At 42.5% G+C, this 25,728-nt stretch overlaps 1 protein-coding gene across 4 annotated transcripts in view; it reads left to right on the top strand.

Annotated features, from left to right (window-relative positions):
• Positions 1-6,567: 6,567 nt before the first annotated feature.
• LOC118397301 (serine/threonine-protein kinase PAK 4-like) overlaps positions 6,568-25,728 on the top strand; it is a 34,971-nt gene continuing 15,810 nt past the window's right edge. The window contains exons 1-2 of one of the 4 annotated variants that reach the window (XM_052467428.1): positions 23,662-23,978; positions 24,742-24,831. The gene's annotated coding sequence lies outside the window, so the exon portion shown is untranslated. Of the gene's footprint in view, positions 6,737-22,758; positions 22,881-23,661; positions 23,979-24,741; positions 24,832-25,728 lie in introns of those variants that run through there. The other 3 variants (XM_035791921.2, XM_035791924.1, XM_035791923.2) reach the window with 3 other exon arrangements.

The raw sequence follows: 25,728 nt of genomic DNA, 5'->3' as shown, positions 1-25,728 counted from the left end.
ATTCTGTAAAGTACAAAACTAGATATTATAGTAACACAACTCAAAAATTCAACATGGAGAACTCACATTATCTTGTTGGCATTCCAAAATCTCTTAGAGTGAATTGTTGTCAGCTAGTCTGAGACTCTCGGTCTAAGTGTATTCCTCAGAAACCGTCTCTTCCAGATCAGTGTCAGACCCTTCCCTTTGATAGTTCAACTCCGGGATATGTGGCGGAGGAGTCCTCGGAACACATTACACCCAGACCTAGATCCTGAGTGATAGTAGCAGGTAGGCTAGTTGAGAACAAGTTCTCATTTACAACTGAGACCTGGCCAAGATAAAGCAAAGCAGTGTGACACAAACAACAGCACATAGTTACACATGGAATAAACAAGCGTACAGTCAATAACACAATAGAAAAATAAACGTCTATATACAGTGTGTGCAAATGGAGTGAGGAGGTAAGGCAATAAATAGGCCATAGTAGTGAAGTAATTACAATTTAGCAAATTAACACTTGAGTGATAGATGAGCAGATGATGATGTGCAAGTAGAAATACTGGTGTGCAAAAGAGCAGAAAAGTAAATCAAAACAATATGGGGATGAGGTAGGTAGATTGGATGGGCTATTTACAGATGGGCTATGTATAGCTGCAGCGATCGGTTAGCTGCTCTGATAGCTGATGTTTAAAATTAATGAGGAAAATGTAAGTCTCCAGCTTCAGCGATTTTTGCAATTCGGTCCTGTCATTGGCAGCAGAAAACTTGAAGGAAATGTGGCAAAATAGATGTTGGCTTTGGGGATGACCAGTGAGATATACCTGCTGGAGTGCATGCTAAGGGTGGGTGTTGCTATCGTGACCAGTGAGCTGAGATAAGGTGGAGATTAACCTAGCATAGACTTATAGATGACCTGGAGCCAGTGGGTCTGGCGACTAATATGTAGCGAGGGCCAGCCGACTAGAGCATACAGGTTGCAGTGGTGGGTGGTATATGGGGCTTTGGTGAGAAAACGGATGGCACTGGGATAGACTGCATCCAGTTTGCTGAGTAGAGTATTGGAAGCTATTTTGTAAATTACATCGTCGAGGATCGGTAGGATAGTCAGTTTTACTAGGGTAAGTTTGGCGGCGTGAGTGAAGGAGGCTTTGTTGCATAATAGGAAGCCGATTCTAGATTTAATTTTGGATTGGAGATGTTTAATATGAGTCTGGAAGGAGAGTTTACAGTCTATCCAGACACCTAGTTATTTGTAGTTGTCCACATATTCTAGGTCAGAACTGTCCAGAGTAGTGATGCTGGTCGGGCGGGTGCGGACAGCGATCGCTTGAAAAGCATGCATTTGGTTTTACTAGCATTTAAAAGCAGTTGGAGGCCACGGAAGGAGTGTTGTATGGCATTGAAGCTTGTTTGGAGATTAGTTAACACAGTGTCCAAAGAAGGGCCAGATGTATACAGAATGGTGTCTTCTGCGTAGAGGAGGATCAGTGAATCACCCGCAGCAAGAGCGACATCATTGATATATACAGAGAAAAGAGTCGGCCCGAGAATTGAACCGTGTGGTACCCCCATAGAGTCTGCCAGAGGTCCGGACAATAGGCCCTCCAATTTGACACACTGAACTCTATCTGAGAAGTAGTTGGTGAACCAGGCGAGGCAGTCATTTGAGAAACCAAGGCTGTTGAGTCTGCCGATTAGAATGAGATGATTGACAGAGTCGAAAGCCTTGGCCAGGTCGATGAAGACAGCTGCACAGTACTGTCTTTTATCGATGGCGGTTATGATATCGTTTAGTACCTTGAGCGTGGCTGAGGTGCACCAGTGACCAGCTCAGAAACCGGATTGCACAGCTGAGAAGGTATGGTGGGATTCAAAATGGTCAGTGATCTGTTTATTAACTTGGCTTTCCAAGACTTTAGAAAGGCAGGGCAGGATGGATGTAGGTCTATAACAGTTTGGGTCTAGAGTGTCCCACTCTTTAAAGAGGGGGATGACCGCGGCAGTTTTCCAATCTTTAGGGATCTCGAACGATTCGAAAGAGAGGTTGAACAGACTGGTAAATAGGGGTTGCAACAATGGCAGTGGATAATTTTAGAAAGAGAGGGTCCAGATTGTCTAGCCCATCTGATTTGTACGGGTCCAGGTTTTGCAGCTCTTTCAGAACATCTGCTGTATGGATTTGGGTGAAGCTGAGGAGGCTTGGGCAAGTAGCTGTGGGGGGTGCGGAGCTGTTGGCCGGGGTTGGGGTAGCCAGGAGGAAAGCATGGTCAGCCGTAGAGAAAAGCTTATTGGAATTCTCGATTATCGTGGATTTATTGGTCGTGACAGTGTTACCTAGCGTCAGTGCAGTGGGCAGCTGGGAGGAGGTGATATTATTCTCCATGGACTTTACAGTGTCCCAAAACTTTTGGGAGTTAGAGCTACAGGATGCAAATTTCTGTCTGAAAAAGCTAGCATTTGCTTTCCTGACTGACTGCATGTATTGGTTCATATCGTGGGGACTATTCAATGCTAGTGCAGTCCGCCACAGGATTTTTTTGTGCTGGTCGAGGGCAGTCGGGTCTGGAGTGAACCAAGGGCTATATCTGTTCTTAGTTCTACATTTTTTGAAAGGGGCATGCTTATTTAAGATGGTGAGGAAATTACTTTGAAAGAATGACCAGGCATCCTCGACTGATGGGATGAGGTCAATATCCTTCCAGGATACCTGGGCCAAGTCGATTAGAAAGGCATGCTCGCAGGAGTGTTTTAGGGAGCGTTTGACAGTGATGAGGGGTGGTTGTTTGACCGCGGACCCATAGCGGATGCAGGCAATGAGGCAGTGATCGCTGAGATCCCGATTGAAAACAACAGAGGTGTATTTGGACGGCAAGTTGGTCAGGAGAATATCTATGAGGGTGCCCATGTTTATGGATTTAGGGTTGTACAAAAGTGGGTTCCTTGATAATTTGTGTGAGATTGAGGGCAACTATCTTAGATTTTAGGACTGCCAGGGTGTTAAGCATATCCCAGTTTAGGTCACCTAACAGAACAAACTCAGAAGATAGATGGGGGGTCAGAGGGGGGTCTATAACAGGGCGCAACAGAGAGAGACTTATTTCTGGAGAGATTAATTTTTTAAATTAGAACCTCGAACTGTTTGGGCATAGACCTGGAAAGTATGGCAGAACTTTGCAGGCTATCTCCGGAGTAGATTGCAACTCCTCCCGCTTTGGCAGTTCTATCTTGACGGAAAATGTTGTAGTTAGGTATGGAAATCTCAGAATTTTTGGTGGCCTTCCCAAACCAGGATTCAGACACGGCAAGGACATCAGGGTTGGCGGAGTGTGCTAACAAACTTAGGTAGGAGGCTTCTGATGTTAACATGCATGAAACCAAGGCTTTTCCGGTTACAGATGTCATCAAATGAGAGTGCCTGGGGACACGCAGGGCCTGGGTTAACCCTCGAATCACTCAAGGAACAGAGGAGGAGTAGGATGAGGGTACGGTTAAAGGCTATCAAAATTGGTCGTTTGGTGCGTTGGGGACAGAGAATAAAAGGAGCAGATTTCTGGGAGTGGTAGAATAGATTCAGGGCATAATGTACAGATAGGGAGGGGTATGGTGGGGTGCGGATACAGTGGAGGTAAACCAAGGCACTGAGTGATGATGAGAGAGGTAGCATGGATGCACTAGTTATGCTGGGTGAGGTCACCACATGTGTGGGAGATGGGACAAAGGAGGTGTCTGAGGCATGTTGAGTGGGACTAGGGGCTCCGCAGTAAACTAAAACAATGATAACTATCCTAAACAACAGTATACAAGGCATATTAACATTTGAGAGAGACATTAAGCGAGGCATAAAGCAATCACAGGTGTTGATTAGCTAAGACAACAACGGGTAAGACAACAACAGCTAATCAGCTAAGACAACAACAACAGATACATGTGTAGTGGGACTCCAAGACTGAGGTGGTGGAGGAAGACACATCTTGTAGAGGATTGTATTTTTCTGAGTGTGGCTCTGGAGAGGTGTCAGTCAGAGAGATGTGAAGTCCAGGCCCAGCAGTGCTCAGCAGCAATCGTCTGGGTGTCATCCATTTCCAGCAGCTACCAGGGGGTTTGGTGGAGTTGACCTCTGTGGGAGGCTGGTCAATAGGTGAATGTGTCCTCTCTTCAGCCAGCAAGAGATTCACCTACTCCTGGGCATTTCCCCTGAGCCCTGTGGTGATTGGTAGGGTTGAGAGTGGCAGCCATACTCCTCTCTGGCTCCAGCCTGGCTGAGCAGAGAGTTCTGGATGACCTGGTCAGTCAGTGGCTGGAGGAGGAGTGTGGACAAAGCTGAACAAGTGGAGCAGTGGCCACGGCTCATTCCACTAACACACCTATCCCCAGGCTCCTCGTCCAGGGCATAAGGGTTGCAAATCACATTGTCAACCAGGAGCAGGTGACCCACAGTGTTCTCACAGAGAAGGTAACCCATGTATTTTGGTGGAGCGCTCAGTCTGGACTAGAAAGAGCCACTACCTGACCCTTCAACATCTGCAGTCTCCATAAGGGGGCGGAGGTGGAACGGAGGTGGAGACAACAAACTTTCTCTGCCCACCCTGTGCTCCAACTGCTGAGGGTCCATCCTCTGAGGGTTCTCTTGGCTCTTCTGGACCCCCTCTACCCCTCCATGGAGATCCTTCAGTGAGTGACCATCATATTCCTCTTCCTCTCCCAGCAGCCATGTCTCTTCCCCCATAGCCTTCTCCCTCATCCCCTCCTCCCCCTGCTCTTCAGATCTTTCACTAGGAACTTGACCATGGCACTGTGGCAACAGCTGGCAGCATAGGCGAGAGGCGTCCTCATCTGGTTGTCTGAGCTGCCTGGGTGTGCCCCATGCAGGACCAGGAGGCGGACAGCATCCAAATGACCGCATTCGCTGGCCAGGCTGAGGGCGGTGCGACCTTTGTTGTCTCTACGTTCCACCTCCGCCCCCTAGCAAGGAGCAGTCTCAGTAAATGGGTGTTATCTGCGGTCCGTGGGAGTTTTGCGGCACACATCATTGGGGCCTGTCGCCAACCCCTGCTGTTCCTCTATGGTGGCATTTACCGCAGCCTCACCCAGTGCAGCTAGGATGAAGTGGGCCTTCTGGACCTTCCCTTCTTCCATGGCCTGGAGGAAGATTCCCACGCCAGATCACTGTTTGATCAGACCACCTGGTGCATCCATGGGCATCATGTCAGCAGGTGTGCCAAGGTGTGAAGAAGAGCTCAACACATTCACTCTCTTTCCATCAACACTCACTATAACATCCCATAATGTGGATTGAGTGTGCATGGTCAGTCTGTATTGCAATGTGCCCAATAACTGTTATGAATAATGACTAAACACAATCTACATTTTAAATAGAACTATAACTAATGAAACTTATACTCTGTTTTATTATATCTGATTAATAATATTAATTCATAAGGGAGGGATTGTGGAGCATGAAACAGGGGGTAATTAAATTAAATAAATACCATTCTAGCCAGGTTGGAGAGGACTGGAATTATGGGTTTTTAAGTAAGCAAAAAGGGTTGTTAACCTATGGTTGAAGCGACTCAACTTAGCTCTGGGATGTTTAGATAAGGCAGAGAGTGTTTTCCTGGGTTTTCCATTATCTGGAACTGTCTTTTAAATAGTGATGGATGAAGGTGAAGATTCCAGAAGTTAATCTAGATAAGTGTGTGTCTGGAGTGAGCGAGTTAGTGAGTTGGAATAAACTTTTGAACTGTTCTGTCCTGGTCGATAGGGGGAAGGACATTTTATAACCTATGACATATTTTGTATATAAACTGTTGTTCGTGGTTTCATGGCAGCGCGCTCAGAGAATAAATACTCTTATCTAATTTTGATAAGACTGGTCTCTGTCTATTTTATGCAAATAGGAATCTTACAAATTCTTATAAAATAGACTGAGTGATTAAAATAATGTACAATTATAGGAACTATGAAATTCCAATGACAATAACACATTGATTAGATGGAAAGACCCCCCAGCTGTCAACACTTTCCATTACTGTCCCTCCCTCCCTCTCTCTCTCTCCGTTCTCTCAAATATTTGATGCCAATGAGCCCTTAACCTTTTTTTTGACCCAGATATATTTTAGTACCATCCTCCTTTTGTGGTGCTGATGCTCTTTCAGTTTATTGGAGGTGGTATGTTGCTATGGTGACACTAAAAGCACATGACAGGTCGGCTCTTTGTATTTTGGTAAGGGGACCCTGAGGGGGAGTTAAAGGGCTCACCTTCCATTATGTTGAGATGTAACATACCCAGGGCATTATATTGAGGTTTGTAGCATACCCTGGACAAAAAAGCATGTTCAGTGGTAATTCTCGATTGATCATGGTTTGCCCATAGAGTTGCATTTATGGGGTTACCCAGAGCTGTATATTTAGATACATAAATGGCTCTGGGGCAACCATGCTGAACTCCCTAGTCATTACGCTCCTTTTAGTGTTAAACCAACTGTGATTTTAGCAAAGTTAATAGTGAACGGTTCCTGATGTCATATCAGTCAAATCAAATATATAAATATTTCAATCAATCAGTATGATTGTATTGGTTGCTACGGAGCTCGTAGTCGTAGCAGTTCCCCGGATGTAGTGTTACCACCAGCAGCCTCAACATGTCGAGAAGAAAGTGAGACTTCGTCTAAAGCTACTGAATTTTGGACAGCTTCTTTTATTAAGCGAATCAATAAACTATCGTAATTTAAGCGGTGCACGAAGGAAATATAAGGTAATTATGACTCTAATAATTTATTTCATTCATTCAGCTGCGCCCACTGTTAGCTAGCTATCTATCTTAGCTAGACAGCCCAAACTAAGTTAAGCTAGCTAGCTGGTTGCTACCACTACTACTAGCTAACAAGTGGCTAGCTAAAGTGAAATTGTTTGGCGAGTGAACAAAAAACGGACTTTTCTAGAATAAGAGTACCTTTATGTAATAAAGTAATTGATGATGGATCGGGAAACCCAGCTAACTCAGTGAAATGAGTCACAAGAGCTAACGTTAGGCTACTCTTATTGTAAAAATATACAGCTACCATAACTAACGTTAGGCTAGTCTTTTTATTGTAAAAATGTACAGCTACTATAACTTGCTAGCAGCCAATAACAACCTCTAAGCTAGTTTAGTGAGCTGACATATCCAACTGGTAAACTAACATTACCTTGGTTAAAGTTAGTTAGTAATCCACCGCTATAGCTAGAAATCTTGTACCTCAAAGTACTATAGCTGTAATGCTGAGAAACAATGATTTTGTTAGCTACCTCTAACGATTCAAACACGCCCTGAAGTCTAGGGGAGCTAAGTGATGTGCGTTGTCTCTGCTGTAACGTTAGTGTAGGACTAGGAGGAGCAATTACTTTGTTTGGAAAGTCGAGATTTGAGGTTCTAACCTCGGTTAGATGCCGTCTATTCTAGTTATTTGCTCTACTGAAGAATTCAGGCCTTGTATTATGGCCTTATTTAATGTCTTGTAAGAAGAACAGGTCTGCAGGTAGCCTAGGGGTTCAGTGCGTACGTAGGTCGCTGGTTCGAGTTCCCGAGCCGACGAGGTGAACAATCTGTCTGTGCCCTTGAGCAAGGCACTTAACCTTCATTGCTCCTGGGTCGCCATCAATAATGGCTGTTCCCTGGCCGTGACCCCATACCCAGACGGTGTCTCAGTGGGATATGCAAAACAAATGTTTCATTCACACACAATACACATTTGTACATAGGACAAATGTAAGCACTCACTTAATTATTATTATTTATCTGATCTATGAAATCCTGAACTCTAGCCCTGTACCGATCAGGTGCAGGGGTTGTTATGTGGTCTGCCACTGCGAGGACGATCAGCTGTCCATTCTGTCTCCCTGTAGCACTGTCTTAGGCATCTAAGACGGACATTGCAATTTATTACCCTGGCCACATCTGCAGTCCTCATGCCTCCGTGCAGCATACCTAAGGCATGTTCACACAGATGAGCAGGGACCCTGGGCATCTTTCTTTTGCTGTTTTTCAGAGTATGTAGAAAGGCCTCTTCAGTGTCCTAAGTTTTCATAACTGACCTTAATTGCCAACCGTCTATAAGCTGTTAGTGTCATAACGACCGTTCCACAGGTGCATGTTCATTAATTGTTTATGGTTCATTGAACAAGCATGGGAAACAGTGTTTAAACCCTTTATAATGAAGATCTGTGAAGTTATTTCGATTTTTCCAAATTATCTTTGAAAGACAGGGTCTTGAAAAGGGGACTTTTCTTTTTTTGCTGAGTTTATATTCAAATGCCAGTATGCATTCTACAAATGGTGGAATAGGCTAAATATGATAACATAACAACTGATGGCATTAGCTAACCTTTGTAGCTAGCTAGCAAGCAATGCTAAAGGGATTGCAAACCGGTTAGCATAACTCTTGCCAAACACAATTTTTTCCCCCTTCAAAATAATAGCTGCCTGGTTAGCATTTATGATGCCAGCATACACATTCCTCACATATTACAATGAAAAGGTGTCTCTCAGTCACAAAACATGGGTTTTCTGGAGACTTGTGGGAGGAGTGCTGAGGATGTTGTCCACAGTATGCGCTTTCGGGAAGCCTGATTTGCGTCTAGACTGAGGAGAAATCTGCACACAATGCATCCCTGACTACCTCTTGAAATGGTCAGCCGGATCTGAACACAATCAGACCACTTAGCGCCTTTGAGTCTATACCAGTCTTTTCAATGGGAGCTTTGTATTCTGATAGCAGAAGTTGCATGTAAGTTGCATGTAAGTGTCAGGTGGAGACACACACCCCCTCTTTTTTTCCATCCTTACTTTTAGAGACTTAGCAGCTGATAAGTGTTAAGTGCTGGTGTGACAGGGTGCAAGTAAGCAGGGTTGTGAAATCAGTTCTGGGCACTCCACACATTCCTGGCATGTCTGAGTACTGCTGAGGGTCACACAGACAGAACCCCTGCACTCTACCCACTCAAAGACCTACACTACACCCAGTCACCCCCAAGAACTCAATCTGTAGCACCAAGCCATCTCTGTTTGTTAGGGATGGGTGTTCGAGATCAACAGACACAGTGATAAGCTGTAAGGGGTTTTGGAATAGTCATGACTAGTGTGCTCCACCACCTAGGCTGTGTCAAATTATTAAGCTCTTCAGTTTTGTGCTGTTAGGACATTGACAGGGTATCTACACACTGCCCAGAAACAGACTGGCTGTTTTAGTTTGTTCACCGACAACCGCTGTGATAGGTGGCTATTTATCAGAACCAACACGTTTTTTTGTGTGGCATAGGCTAATTTTGCCCCATGAATTCTGAGAGTTTGGCAAGGAAGCAAATAAAATAGGAAGCTAATTCTAGGACGCCTGGCCTATGCTTTCGCTGGTGGTCAGTAGAAAAGCGGTTTTATTAATGCTCTGTGCTCTCAGATGTATTTTTTTGGTAGTGGTTATTCAGAGAACTCCATGTCCAGACCATTCAGGTCACCGATAGTTAGGCTTATAATTGTAACTCTCTAACAGGAGGCTTCAATTAGCCCCGTCTCTCATTTCCCTTTTTTCTGCCTGCATAAATCCCCTTTTAGTAGAGAGCGGAGTGGTGCAGCAGCGTGGGGTTGTAGTGGAGACACCCTAGATCAGAGGCTACAGCCACACTGGGTTCACATGATCACGGGCGGCATGTTGTCGTTCTTTTGATCTGAGCCCTACGGTTGCCTCCATAGGGGAGAAAAACACAGCTGAATAAATCAGACATAGAAATAGGAGGCATCAGTTGCCTCTAGTGCGGATTTATAGAGGATGACTTGCATGCTTTCATTGGTCACGTTCGTAGACCACTTAAGAACGTGTGGATGAGTTAAACCTGAACATGTAGGGCATAGACTAGGCCCAAAAACAGACTTCCAGTGTATGTTCAGATGTTAATGGCCATTGTGTGTCATCTTCTCATAATTTTAGCTACCAAAGTAATGTAGGCTAGCCGATAATGTGGTGTTTTATTTCTCTCCCCATACTTGCTAATCCAGACCCTGTAGGCCTACTTACAGTGCTTTCGAAAAGTATTCAGACCTAGACTTTTTTCACATTTTCTTACGTTACAGCCTTATTCTAAAAGTATTTTTTCCTCATCAATCTACACACAGTACCCCATAATGCCAAAGCAAAAACAGATTTTTTACATTTTTAAAAATGTAACTGAAATATCATATTTACATGTATTCAGGGTCCTTCTGTAGCTCAGTTGGTAGAGCATGGCGCTTGTAACGCCAGGGTAGTGGGTTCGATTCCTGGGACCACCCATACGTAGAATGTATGCACACATGACTGTAAGTCGCTTTGGATAAAAGCGTCTGCTAAATGGCATATATATTTACTCAGTACTTTGAAGCACCTTTGGCAGTGATTACAGCCTCTACTCTTCTTGGGTATGACTCTACAAGCTTGGCACACCTGTACTTGTGGAGTTACTCCCATTCTTCTCTGCAGATTCTCTCTAGATCCTCTCAAGCTCTGTAAGGCTGGCTGGGTAGTGTCGCTACACAGCTCTTTTCAGGTCTCCAGATATGTTTGATCAGGTTCAAGTCCAGGCTCTGGCTGGGCAACTCAAGGACATTGAGACTTGTCCTGAAGCCACTTTTGCATTGTCTTGGCTGTGTGCTTAGGGTCGTTGTCCTGTTGCAAGGGCAACCTTTGCCCCAGTCTGAGGACCTGAGCACTCTGGAGCAGGTTGTCATCAAGGATCTCTCTCTACTTTGCTCTGTTCAACTTTCCCTCGAGCCTGACTAGTCTCCCAGTCACTGCTGCTGAAAAACATCCCCACAGCATGATGCTGCAACCCATGCTTCACTGTATGGATGGCGCAAGGGTTTCCTCCAGACGTGATGCTTGGCATTCAGGCCAAAGAGTTCAATCTTGGTTTCATCAGACCAGAGAATCTTGTTTCTCATGGTCTGAGGGTCCTTTAGGTGCCTTTTGGCAAACTCAAAGCGGGCTGTCATTTGCTTTTTACTGAGGAGTAGCTTCCGCCTGGCCACTACCATAAAGGCCTGATTGGTGCAGAGATGGTTGTCCTTCTGGAAGGTTCTTCCATCTCCACAGTGGACCTCAAGAGCACTGTCAGGGACCACTCTGTTCTTGGTCACCTCCCTGACCAAGACCCTTCTCCCCCGATTGCTCAGTTTGTCCGGGTGGCCAGCTCTAGGAAGAGTCTTGGTGGTTCCAAACTTCTTCCATTTAAAAATAATTGACACTTTGTTCTTGATTCCAACAATACTGCAGAAATGTTTTGTTATCCTTCTCCAGATCTGTGCCTCGACCCAATTCTGTCTCAGAACTCTATGGACAATTCCTTCGAGCCCATGGCTTGGTTTTTGCTCTGACATGCACTGTCAACTGTGGGACCTTACATTGGCATGATTTTGGAAGGCACACACCTGTCTATCAATTGAATTTACCACAGGTGGATTCCAATCAAGTTGTAGGAGGATCAATGGAAACAGGATGCACCTGAGCTCAATATCACGTCTCATAGCAAAGGGTCTGAATATTTATGTAAATAAGGTTTTCAGATTTTTGGAAAAAAAAGTTTTTCGCTTTGTCATTATGGGGTGTTGTGTGTAGATTGAGTGGGAAAATGTATTTAATCCATTTTAGAATAAGGCTTTAATGTAACAAAATGTGTAAATAGTCAAGGAGTCTGAATACCTTCTGAATGCACTATTTCATGTTTTTTAGGGGCCCTCTCTCTCTCTGCCCCTGGCGAAAGGTGGAGTCAGCTTTTCATTTGAAGGGCTTTAGTACAGCTACTGCTATTTTCACAGCATGCCTCACTATTTGTCTATGAAAATGCTTTCATCTGCCCTTGACCCAGGGAGGCGCCTCACTTTCCAACTTTCAACTAGATGGAGTCTATCCCTCGTTCAGTCTTAAACTCACTTTCTCTCTCTGATTTATAATTTTATAAATACAGAATCTAATGGACTTTGTCATCAGTAGCGCTTCTCTCTCTGCCTCGCTTGCACATTCCTGTCTCGCTTTCTCTTTCGCTGAGTCCTACCTCACTGTCTTCGGAGCAACTTAGTCTCACTGAGTGGAGAGTGACCAGAGGATATTATGCTGTAGTCCTGAATATGTGAAGTAGACTGGTCATCTCTTCAGCCCTGGCTTCACATTCTCATTCTCCTGCATTTCAGTTTTACATTGCCTTTAACCAGTGATTGCAGCTGGCTAGCGTTGTTTTCAGACAAGGCTGATGTCACTCTGTGGGTAACCGTGATTGCATCGTGAATCTCTTGTCATCTATGTCTCTTAAACAAAGCCCTCTCTGTGTAGGTTAGCCTGACTGTAATATAGGCTCAGTGTAGTAGACTATAGGCTACACACAGTGCAGTGAATTGTTTGCAATGTGTAATCGTTTCAATCGGAGAGGTCCACAATCAAGTCAGGACCTGCTTCCCTGGCAATAGAAAGGTCTTGTGTACACAGCTTGCAGGGGATTGTGGGTAATGGGCTGGCTGCATTTCACCTCTGCTTTAACTGTTGCACAATGAGAGAATAGAATAATGAATTGTGGGTGCAAAACCAGAAGAAAAGGTGCTGTTGTTGCATTATGCAGGCATAACCCTGGAATATTCTAAGTGAATGAGGCAGTGTTTTTGTTCCTGCCGGTGAATAGGCCCTGCCACTGTATGCATGAAAAAAAGAGCACTGAATGTGCAGACTGAGCAAAGACTTAGCTTTGACTGCCATTTTTATATTAATATCATACATTTATTTTTGTATTTCACACCAACATTTCCAAGCTGCTCTGCACAAGCTAGATATTAGCCCAGGGGGCCAACTTTGACTTTGTTTACATGTGGTCATACAAGTGCTTGACAGTATGACTTCATTTTTGTTTTGATGATGGTAACATATCATAGGCTAAGCACTGGAACATTAACTTGCCAATTACAGTGTGTAAGCTGTAGCTATGTGATTCGTACATCCATGTTCTCCCCCAAACGGAGCTTCTTTGAAATTGGAGACAGTGGGTTGACGAGTACGGTTTATTTTTTCATCTGTACTGTTTGCTGTGATTTCTCCCAGGTCCTTTGTGATGTGTGCACCTACTATGTTGAGGTGCAGCCCTCCATGGGCTGCTAGGCTTTGTGTGGTTTGCTGTTTGCACTGGAGAGATGGAGAGCGCTCTAGAGCAGGGATGGGTCACTCCAGTCCTCAGGGGCCGGAGTGGCGTCACACTTTCCCCCCATCCCTAGCAAACACAGCTGATTACACTAATTGCATTCTAAACTGAAGGTCCTGATTAGTTGATTATTCTATTCAGGTGTGTTAGCTGGGGCTGGTGCAAAAGTGACAAATCAGGCCCCCAAGGACTGAATTTTCCCATCCCTGCTCTAGAGGCTGACCAAGACTACTAGTTCTTGGGCCCAGCAGCAAAATAGCATACTGTGACATAAGCTGTGTTTGAATACCCATACTGTATACTACATACTTAATGAGTATATACTATTAGGTCATTTTAGTATACTGTAAACGAATGGTATCGTTTCAGTTGAGGGTACTAGCGCTTCGCCTGTCTACGGGAAGTTGATGCTGTTGCTATGCAACCTTTTGCTAGCTTGTTAGCATAACAATTGACTAGCTAAACATGTTACGATTTTGGGTGTGTTTGTAAATTCAATCTGGAGTGCCAGAGTTCTCCCTGGGCGTTGTCAGATTGACCGTTCATAAATTCTGAGTGTTTTCGCTCTCGGAGTGGTCAGAGAGCACACTGGATGCTCTGGCAGAGGAATAGGGTTTTTCCAAGTGTTCAACGGCAGTCAAGCACCCAAGCTTACTGGCTAACGTTGGCTAGCTACTTCCAGATTCAAATGAGAAAACAACCCAATCTGACCATTTTACTCACCCTAGCAGAGCTGTATAGGCTGTTTTTATGTTATCCAGAGTTGGTGACTAACTGTGCTGCTACCAACAATTTATTTTTTTTGCCAACGTTTACTGACACCGGCCATATTCAACAGGTGTTGACCGTTCGTAAATTCGTGAGTTATTCTACGTGAGACTGCTCTGAAATCGGAGGAGAGATCCATTGAATCGCACGACTACACTACTTAGCTAAGAGTTATGTAAATAATCATGTCAATAAATGTTGGGTAGTTAGTTAATATACTATCTGCTGTCTGGCAAGTTTGATTTATTAGTTGCCAATGAACGTTAGGTAACTAGCTAACATACCGATACATACTGCTGTAATGCAATGCGGTTTGTAAGGATAGCATAGCTTACAAATTGTCAGCCAATGTGTAACAACTTATTTGAAAAGGCATTACTTTATTACTTAACATTTGTCATAATTAGTTCAATTAAATCAATGAATTTGTATCCAATCTCGTCGGACTTCGGCTGCATGTTTTCCGCCATTTTTCTTCAAATCTGAAAGGTTAAAAAGCCACACCCATTTTCGGAAAAATTGCATTATGGGCCCTAAATGCATGGAAATAGTGTCCACTGCATGTATACTCTGTGTTTTGGTGAATTTAGTACGTCATCTGGGAACTTTTGGCATACAACTATATCCATACTATGACCAATAAGCATACTATGTACTCAAGTCACAAATAGTGCAGTTAGTATGAGTATTTGAACACAGCTATGGATTACCTGCGCATGGGTATGCATCACTAAGCCACAACGTGATAGCAGCCAGACAAAAACAGCAGAGAAGTTTAGCCTCACTGCCTAGTTACATTAAAAAAATATATACAAATCTTGTTGCTCTTAGTTGTTGCAGAGGTCAGCCCGAGATGGCTGTTTACTTTGTGAATTGCTGACTCTACCTTTTAACTGAATCGGTCAATCAAGTTAACATGAACTCTCCTAATTTGAAATGTAATTGTTTTGTTTCTCAACTGAATCAGCATAGCTTGATATTTGAAACATGCTTGTTAGCTTAGTTTGACAAGATGTTGGAATAGCCCCAGAGTCGTTATGCAATGTAAGTCCTGGCTTGTAAACCCCTGCAGGCTCCACTAAGGAGAACCATTATTACGACTATTGAGTTGCAAGCTGGAAGTTAATCTCATGGGGGGCAGGTAGCCTAGTGGTAGGAGCGTTGGACGAGTGACCGGAAGGTTGCAAGATCGAATCCCCAAGCTGACACGGTAAAGATCTATAGTTCTGCCCCTGAACAGGGCAGTTAGCCCACTGTTCCTAGGCCATCATTGAAAATAAGAATTTGTGACATATAGTTTTCTCTCTTTTTCTTGGCCTATGTGACGGCTTGTATTTTTGACGACAATTTTAGGGAGGCCCTTCTCGTTGACTGTAATGGAGTCCAGACAGATTATTTCAGATGTAGTGTTGGCTATCAAAGCACTGACTCCTGTATCCCAGTTAAAGCTCACATTCCATTCTTTATCATTGACCTTTCCACATTCCTCGGCCAGACCTGGAAGTCTGCATGGATTGGCCAAGGCAGCAAGGGCTTTGTTTGAACCCAGCTTCTGGATTGGTTAGTATCTGACATGTCAAGCCCCATTCACATTCACACTGTATTGTTAGGGTGTTTTCACACATAGAAAACTGTTCTTTGTATCTACGCTACCCTTGCCTTTGAATGAGGACTCAACTCTTTTGACAGTTCACTTAAAATATGTTGTGTTCTGACTCATCTTTGCTTTCACATTGCTAGGTTTAGAAAGGAACCAAGTACTTTTTCTAACATTCACTCAATGCTCAAGCCATTCCATCAGAATGTGTTAACGGACAGTTAGATATCTACTTACATTTTGGAATCTAATAGATTGCATTTAGTTAAATTATGAGACATTTTTGTAATCAGAAGATACTATTAATATATAAATGTTATTGGTAACAGAATAAATGTCAGAAGAATAACTGCAGATTAAATAATGTTGTAATTGAAAATGTAGGCTCCTGCCCCTCATAGTGTTAGGGGTCAAAATCAAACGTTGTTTCTGGTATTATCTTGTATTCCATGGTATAGATCAGCGTATCAGGACACAGAACACTTTAGTTTGAGGTTAGGATTTACCATTGCTGAGATATTATTTTCACATGAACAGAAAAGGTCAAAAAGGTCGTGGACAGGTCAATGATGATCCCTGAAAAAAGGCAGCAAATCATCTTGTCTGAATTCTTAATTTCAACACGTTTAGTCCAATGTCTTATATAGTGGTCAGAATATTATGACATTTTCAGGGTTGATGTAGAACATAGGGATGATTCATATAAAATGTTTATGAAATTAATATGCAATATTATGTAAATGTGCCACTTAATATGCATGAATTTAAGCCTGATCATTTAAGGTAGGGTGGTCATATTAACACATCGTCATGCTTTATGCAAAACAACAGAGTTTGTAACAATTTGAAACAAGTTATGAAATTAGAAAACGTTTAATGATACTTCATGCAAATGAGATGTGTAATAATATGATAATTGTTTAATTGGAATTATAAAATACATTATGTTAAACCCATTTAAATTCAGGTGGTTATGTTAACATATATTGCTGTTTTATGCAGAACTGGGAGTCTACACTGAGGGGTAAAGTGCGCACAGCAGGTGTGGTAACAGAGTAACTGGGATTACATGATCATGAACAAAAAGCAGGGTTACTACACTGCTCAAAAAAAAATTGAACACTTAAACAACACAATGTAACTCCAAGTCAATCACACTTCTGTGAAATCAAACTGTCCACTTAGGAAGCAACACTGATTGACAATACATTTCACATGCTGTTGTGCAAATGGAATAGACAACAGGTGGAAATTATAGGCAATTAGCAAGACATCCCCAATAAAGGAGTGGTTCTGGAGGTGGTGACCACAGACCACTTCTCAGTTCCTATGCTTCCTGACTGATGTTTTGGTCACTTTTGAATGCTGGCGGTGCTTTCACTCTAGTGGTAGCATGAGACAACAACCCACACAAGTGGCTCAGGTAGTGCAGCTCATCCAGGATGGCACATCAATGCGACCTGTGGCAAGAAGGTTTGCTGTGTCTGTCAGCGTAGTGTCCAGAGCATGGAGGCGCTACCAGGAGACAGGCCAGTACATCAGGAGACGTGGAGGAGGGCAACAACCCAGCAGCAGGATCGCTACCTCCACCATGTGCTCGCCAGAGGTAGCCGGACTGCCATTAGGTACCGAGATGAGATCCTCAGACCCCTTGTGAGACCATATGCTGGTGCGGTTGGCCCTGGGTTCCTCCTAATGCAAGACAATGCTAGACCTCATGTGGCTGGAGTGTGTCAGCAGTTCCTGCAAGAGGAAGGTGATGCTATGGACTGGCCCGCCCGTTCCCCAGACCTGAATCCAATTGAGCACATCTGGGACATCATGTCTCGCTCCATCCACCAACGCCACGTTGCACCACTGTCCAGGACTGTCCAGGAGTTGGCGGATGCTTTAGTCCAGGTCTGGGAGGAGATCCCTCAGGAGACCATCCGCCACCTCATCAGGAGCATGCCCAGGTGTTGTAGGGAGGTCATACAGACACGTGGAGGCCACACACACACTACTGAGCCTCATTTTGACTTGTTTTAAGGACATTACATCAAAGTTGGATCTGTCTGTAGTGTGGTTTTCCATTTTAATTTTGAGCGTGACTCCAAATCCAGACCTCCATGGGTTGATAAATTTGATTTCCATTGATAGTTTTTGTGTGATTTTGTTGTCAGCACATTCAACTATGTAAAGAAAAAAGTATTTAATAAGAATATTTCATTCATGCAGATCTAGGATGTGTTATTTTAGTGTTCCCTTTATTTTTTTTAGCAGTGTATTTACCAATTAGTAACAGTTAGGCTGTATCAGTTATATTGTCCTCAGTAGCTCAACTGATAAGGCCGAGAGTGCCAAAATAATACTCCCAAGCCAACCGTGCGTGTGTGTGCGTGTGTGTGCGTGTGTGTGCGTGTGTGTGCGTGCGTGCGTGTGTGCGCACCCAGCATCCCCACCAGCACCACTTCTCACCAAGTCTATACTGCTCTAGTCTAATAACATAGCTTACAGAGCCTTCAGAAAATATTCACACCCCTTATTCCACATTTTGTTGCAGCCTGATTTAAAATGGATTACATTTCTTTTCCTCATCCGTCTACACACAATACCAAAAAATGACAAAGTGAAAACCATGTTTTTTAAATAAATGTTTGCAAATGTATTAAATGAAATAACTAATATTCATAAGTATTCACACCCCTGAGTCAATGCATGTCAGAATCACCTTCGGCAGCGATTACAGCTTTGAGCCTTTATGAGTCTGAGATTTACACACCTGGATTGAACAATATTTGCACATTAATATTTTTTTAATTCTTCAAGCTGATTGATCATTGCTAGACACCCATTTGCAAGTGTTGCAATAGATTGTAAAGCTGATTTTAAGACAAAACTAACTAGGCCACTCAGGAACATTGAATGTTGTCTTAGTAAGCAACTTGTGTATATTTGGCCTGTTGGAAAGCAGACTAACCCAGGTTTTCCTGTAGGATTTTGCTTGAGCTTAGACCTATTCAGTTTCTTTATCAAAAACTCCCTTGTCCTTGCCCATAACAAGCATACCCATAACATGATGCAGCCACCACCATGCTTGAAAATATGAAATCGTACTCAGTGATCTGTTAAATTGGATTCGCACCAAATGCAATTATTTGTTTTCAGCACTTAAAGTTCATTTCTTTCCCCAATTTTTGCAGTTTTACTTTGGTGCCTTTTTGCAAACAGGATGCGCGTTTTGGAATATTTGTATTTGGTACAGGCTTCCTTCTTTTCACTCTGTCATTTATGTTAGTATTGTGGAGTAACTGCAATGTTGTTGATCCATCCTCAGTTTTCTCCTATCACAGCCATTAAACTCTGTTTTAAAGTCGCCATTGGACGCATGGTACAATCCCTGAGCGGATTCCTTCCTCTCCGGCAACTGAGTTAGGAAGGACGCCTGTATCTTTGCAGTGACTGGGTGTATTGATACACCATCCAAAGTGTAATAACTTCACCATGCTCAAAGGGGTATTAAATGCCTACTCTTTTTTTCAAATTTGTACCCATCTACCAATAGGTGCCCTTCTTTGCGAGGCATTTGAAAATCTTCCTGATCTTTGTGGTTGAATCTATGTTTGAAATTCACTGCTCGACTGAGGGACTTTACAGATAATTGTGTGTGTGGGGTACAGAGATGAGGTAGTCATTCAAAAATCATGTTAAACACTGTTATTGAATAGAGTGAGTCCATGCAACTTGTGACTTCTTAAGCATATTTTTACTCCTGAACTTATTTAGGCTTGCCATAACAAAGGGGTTGAATACATATTGACTCAAGACATTTCAGCTTTTCATTTGTAAAAACATAATTCCACTTTGACATTTTGGGGTATTGTGTTTAATTCATTTTAATTTCAGACTGTAACCCAACAAAATGTGGAAAAAGTAAATGGCTGTGAATACTTTCTCAAGGCAATGTACTTAGGTAGGCTACACCTGAGTTTGGTTACATTATAATGTTGTTTTTGGTGTTGAGTTACTATAGTGTTGGGAGACAATTAGCCTAGGCTCAGATGAGACGGTCAGTGAGCTGCCAGCTGCACAGCAAGATGGGTCACATTTTCAATTAGCTGGTATTTAGCTATGTTTTTGTAATTTTTAAGGTGCTGTAGCCACAGAATTCTGGTAGTTTTCAATTAAAGGATAAAACCATTAATCACAATTCTCCACTGGCACAATACAGCCAATTCCTCTCAGCGCTGCCTCGCACCACAGTTGCCTCAGCGAACAGCGGCAACCACTCCTACACAGCTAGCAAGCTAGCACTCATTATCAAAATGGGGTTGGCGGAATGTGAATTTGGCCGAGTCCCTGACAACCCGTACATCAAAACATAGCTGCAAAGCTCTACTTTGTAACTTTTTTTTTTGTCTCTTAATTTTGTTTATTTAAATGAGCCCCCCCAAAAAGTTTTACCTCGCATTTCAGTCCAAGGACCTCTGTGAAACACCCTTAGGACTTTGCTATACAATGTCACATCGATCTTACTTTGGTAGGTTGAGGAATACCTTCTGCCAAGAGAAAATATACACACCGATTTCAGTTTTCACAAATTTGGCTGTCCCAGTGTTGAAAGTTCTTAGCATGGCAGTTGCGTTACATTTGGGCTCATGTCGTGTACATTTGAATAACTTACAATATTGGGATTTTTAGACATTGGTTACAACTGCCATATTCATGTTTTCAAATGATTTATTATATAATTTCAGTGGTGGGAATAGTACTCAATTGTCATACTTGAGTAAAATATACCTTAATAGAAAATGACTCAAGTGAAAGTCACCCAGTAAAATATTACTTGAGTCAGTCTAAAAGTGTTTGGTTTTAAATATACTTAAGTCAAAGGTAAATGTAATTGGTAAAATATACTTAAGTATCAAAAGTAAAAGTATAGATTGTTTCTTATTCCTTATGTAACCAGACGGCACAATTCTCTTGTATCTATTTATGGATAGCCAGGGGCACACGCCAACACTCAGACAATTTACAAATTAAGCATTTGTGTTTCGTGAGTCCACAAGATTAGAGGCAATATGACCAGGGACGTTGTCTTGATAAGGGTGTGAATTGGACCATTTCCCTGTGCTGCTAGGCATTCAAAATGTAATGAGTACTTTTTGGGTATCAGAGAAAATGTAAAAGTACATTGTTTCTTTAGGAATGTAGTGATGTTAAAATGTGTCAAATATAAATAGTAATGTACAGATAAGTAAAAATACTTTGAAGTACTAGTTTGATTAAGTACTTTACACCACTGCATATTTTGACGACCACATTGACATTTAGTGTAAATGGATTTGTTTCCTGCTGCTTTTTGTAGAATTATCGCAGAGCGTCCATCGTTTGTTGCGTCACCTTATGTTGTCACCAAGTTTGTTGTCTTCTCACACTTCAAACCCCACAGTTGAATAAACAGATTATGAAGTTTTCTTAGCATATTTTGAACTAAAGACTCAATTTTGGAATTTCTGTGCATCCTTGGAAATCGCTATTTAATATCCCAAAAACAACATGTTTTTTCTGCAAACCATATTCTCTCTTCTGTGGTACCAATATGAGGGTTTATGGCAGGGGAAACTGTTGCACTAGTAGTCTAGTGGGTGGTGCATGTTGGCCTTAAAGGAACCGGATCATAAAATTCAAGCAAACCTAACTCAAATCAAATCTCTCAATGGTCTCAGTTCGGTTTGCTATTTTCAGTTCGGTTGGTCATTTTTGAGGGATCTAAGTTTGAGTGTTCACCCAACAAAAAAATTGTCTGAAAGGGACCAATTGAGAACATCCTTACACTCCTGGTGTTACTATGTTATAGTCAGGGGTTGGACCCAGTACGGGGAACAGAACAGAAAACGGTAAAAATAAATTTTTTTAGAGGAACAGAATCGGAGCTAAGAATGAAAAGTGATCAATACTGTTCCATAACATAACCTTTATTTTTAACGGATAGAAGTCGGTTAATAAAGTTTTTTTTTTTTTACATTACAGAGAGAAAAAAATTCAGTCCCACAAACGCAATAAGGCGCATATGCAAAGCCCTCACTGTCACTGGAAACGTATTCAGGCAGGCTAAAAATCTTTGTGTGTAAACTACCTGCTCCTCCCCCTCTGAAGCATACTGTAACCTACTGACATTTAAGTGGGATTTCAGAAATTAATAAAGATTTTTAATGGAGAAGAATGGATTACATTTTTCAATGCTAGTTACGGATACAATAGTATGTTTCACATTGGATTTGTTAACTACAAAAAGGTATCCTGTTTTTAATTCTGGTGGCTTTTGCCCACACACGCTTGTTAGCTAGGTAGCATTGGTGCAACGTTAAGCCAACTCTCGGAAGTTCAGAGATAACAAAGTTCCTCCATAGAAGCTGCTCCTCCATAGGTATAATTATGTGGGCCTAATTCAGATAGCTAATGCATGCAATAAAATGCCAGCGCTTCAAGCCTAGCCGCCTCCACCTTCTCTCAACTTCGTGATTTCGTGGTATCCAATTGTTTAGTAGCTACCATCTTGTCTCATCGCTACAACTCCCGTACGGGCTCGGGAGAGATGAAGGTTGAAAGTAATGCGTCCTCCGATACACAACCCAACCAAGCCACACTGCTTCTTAACACAGCGCGCATCCCACCCGGAAGCCAGCCGCACCAGTGTGTCGGAGGAAACACCTGTGCACCTGGCAACCTTGGTTAGCGGGCACTGCGCCTGGCCCGCCACAGGAGTCGCTGGTGCGCGACGAGACAAGGATATCCCTACAGGCTAAGCCCTCCCTAACCCGGACAACACTAGGCCAATTGTGCGTTGCGCCATGGACCTCCTGGTCGCGGCCGGTTGCGACAGAGCCTGGGCGCGAACCCAGTCTCTGGTGGCACAGCACCCTTGACCACTGCTCCACCCAGGAGGCCACCGCCCTATACTTTTCTAACCATCGCGCATGTAAACAATAGTGCTGAGCTATTAACCAACATTTAATATTTTCATTATTTAAACAACTAATTTATTAACTTTGGTCAATTTATTTGGGATTACATTTTTTTTTTCCTGTGAGCGTGATGTGTAGTGTATGTAGAGATAAATTAGATGAAGCCTGAACTGTGCGATGTAGTAGGGAGTTGTAGTTTCTAACAGGCCAATATTCCACATAGTGTAGTGCAGAATACTTGGTAATTAATTACAATGACCATAATCCATTGCGCACCCGCTTAAACTTGTCCGGTCTGTGTGGAGCAGACACCGAGACAGAGAGAAGAGAACGCACAAGATGGAGAGGAATCGAAGCAGTTGCTTCGCGAGCCTGAAAATACATGATATAAGTGATTGATGGTCGGTATTCAGCAGTCATAAAAGTAAATAAGGCATTATTTTAAGAACTACTGATAGTGATTTTGTCAGAGAGCATAGGCAGCAGCTCTATATTGATAATTTGACTTGGAATTAAATAATAGTAATCAAGTAAAACAAATATTTTATTTAAGTACAGTGGAACGGAACGAAATAAATAGGGGTTCTGTTCAGAACGAAACGATTGGAAAATTACTTCTGTTCCAACCCCTATTTATAGCATACTGTATTCCCTTGCACATTAGCAGCAACTCATTATGATGGAAGTCAAAGGGGATCATTACAAATCTCCTTGGTGACATTTGCTTCATCAGCATTATTTGTTTACGTTTGCTTACACTATGAACAGTTTTGATGGAGGAAGCTACTATGCATGTTTTTGTTCCCTGAGAGGCATTTCTCTTTACTGTTTGCTTGTGTTCATCCTTTTACAATCCTGTTCAAATTAGCAGTCCCTGGGTATTTCACAAGACGCCATTTAAAGCCTTCATAAAACAGTGCTAAAATAAATAAGCTGGTACATTAGTATTTACCAGTAGTTGAACATTCCAGTTTCCCACTACTGTGGCAAAGTGAGTCAAGTTTTCAGTTTGGTCGTGTCATATAATAGATAATAATATCGAGAATGATTTGTCTTGTTTTTCAACCACAATGAATAGTTCGAAGTTATGATCGTTGAACAGACACACCACAGCTAAAGGCAGTAGGCGTTCCTGGATTTGAAAGAGTCTGACGTGACTCTTTTTACCCCCTTTTCCCGGTGACGTCATGATACTGGCCAGCGTTTGTGAAACCATCGGAATGCGACAAAATTGATCTTCTAAGATATTTACAGTTCTGTTTCGGATTAAGTTATTTATAACTCGTTCTGTCATAAATGTGCCTTTGGCTAAATACGGCGTGTGCACTAACCGTAGCTCTTTATCCATTTGAAACGCTGCGGAAATAACTTATTTATCTCACTTTGGGGGAGTCTTCTCACAGAGCGAGGCTGCCTGGATAATTTTTTTCCTCGTTTGTTCTCATGCGTGACCGTGAAATGATATCAATTGGATTGTATCGCGTTGGATAGACATTCTGGTGAGTAGATCGTAACCAACATGTTGCTTTACTGTGGTTATTCATTGTTTTCATACTTATTCTTACGTCAAAATAGCGAATAGAAGCTAACCTAAAATGCTTCTCGACCGTGAGAAGTTTAATCTCCGCTGAAAAATGCATCTTTACTTCTGAGGTCTAAACACATAAGATTAGCCAGCACGTTATTCAAACAAGTTATTATAGCGGTCACATCGAACAAATTCGTTATTTACAGCCATTACATTAGTAATAAACGCAGTGATTTCTCGCTACACAAACTTTACCACCAGCATGTGGTATCTATTCACTCCTCACACCAGACGTTTGCTTCGTAAACCTGCGGACGTCTGTTATTTTTCAATTAATGTAGTTATATTTTGCTCAACAATCATGAAACACTACTTCTCCAGTGTTCCTTCACATGTAAACAACTGTCAAAGTCATCAGAATCTACGGGATTGCACTCAGGAAATTGAGGGAGGTAGGCTACACCCTGAAGTAACAATATTTTTCAGACTAGCTTTCATCTCTTTGGTGGTGTGTTTGCAAGCTATAGCCCACCGCATATGTTTGATGTTAGCTTTTTTTCCCGAAAGTAATGAAAGCAATGGTGTAGTAGTAGTAGTAGTAATTTAGTTGGTCTGACACTGTCAGTATAGTCACAAGCACTTGGGTTACATACAGTATGGGAAGCTGGTATTCTTATCTTAATTCCTACATTTACTGTAATTGCTCACAGACCTACTCCTCGTTTGTTTTACAGCAAATTGCAGCCCAACACCAGGCTTGGTAAACAACAGATAGGCAAGACTGATGAGAAGCAATCTGGCTGGAATTGGGGGCCGGTTCCAAGGTCACACTGTGTTTGCACTGCACTTTGTAAATCTGCGAATCTCAGAGGAGGAATTCAGTTAGTTTGCACTTCTGACTCAACACTGGGCAGTAACCTCAAATGAAAGAGGGCAACAGTAGATCACACCCACAAACATCTAGACTAGGCTACATCCTGATAAGTTGACAGAATTATTGATGCTACAGACAGAGTAATGCGGGGCAAGGTGAGACAATTCCCTGAAGATGTGTGACCTCATCACCTCTGAACCCAGGTGCAACTCGGCTGCATAGTGTCCGAGATGACCCAGCCTACTGCTTTTGCATTCAGGAGAGAGCGCAACACACTGAACATTGCAGAGGGAAATGCAATTAATATAGTTGGCATGACATGATTAATGTCAAAGGCATGTGTGTGTTGTACTATACAATATAGGCATATTCCTGTATGAACACAAGGTTTTGCAATGTTGAACAATAGTGAGACCATTAAGCCAGGTGTGTACTCTTAGACTCTGACATAAACATGTGCTTTTGTGATTAGCTATGTCTGTCTCAAACAGTTTCATACAATCTCTTAAGTCTCCCTGGAAATGAGTCATCACTTGAGTCTATCTTTGTTTTTAAAATGTGTTTACATGTCCTTTACCCTCCCAAGTGTTGTAGTTCAAAAATTGTATGTGAGGTATGCCTACATGGGAAAGAGGAAAACCATTTTGAGTTGGCAGAATAAGGCAGTTGACGAGTAGACGTGCCGTTGTCCGGGTCTGTGTGGTGACAGTGGAGTCTGAATGATGAGGCGTTTTCCTGTTAATGGCTGCTGCGTCAGTCATGCCTGACTGTTTATCCTCCAGAGTGGGTCTGCCGTAAGCACAATTGTTTTGATGTTAACTGGTTTAACCGAGAGCCCATCTTTAAC

This window comes from Oncorhynchus keta, chromosome 18 (genome assembly GCF_023373465.1).
Source record: "Oncorhynchus keta strain PuntledgeMale-10-30-2019 chromosome 18, Oket_V2, whole genome shotgun sequence".
NCBI lineage: Eukaryota > Metazoa > Chordata > Actinopteri > Salmoniformes > Salmonidae > Oncorhynchus > Oncorhynchus keta.
This window is presented reverse-complemented; position numbering and strand designations above follow the sequence as displayed.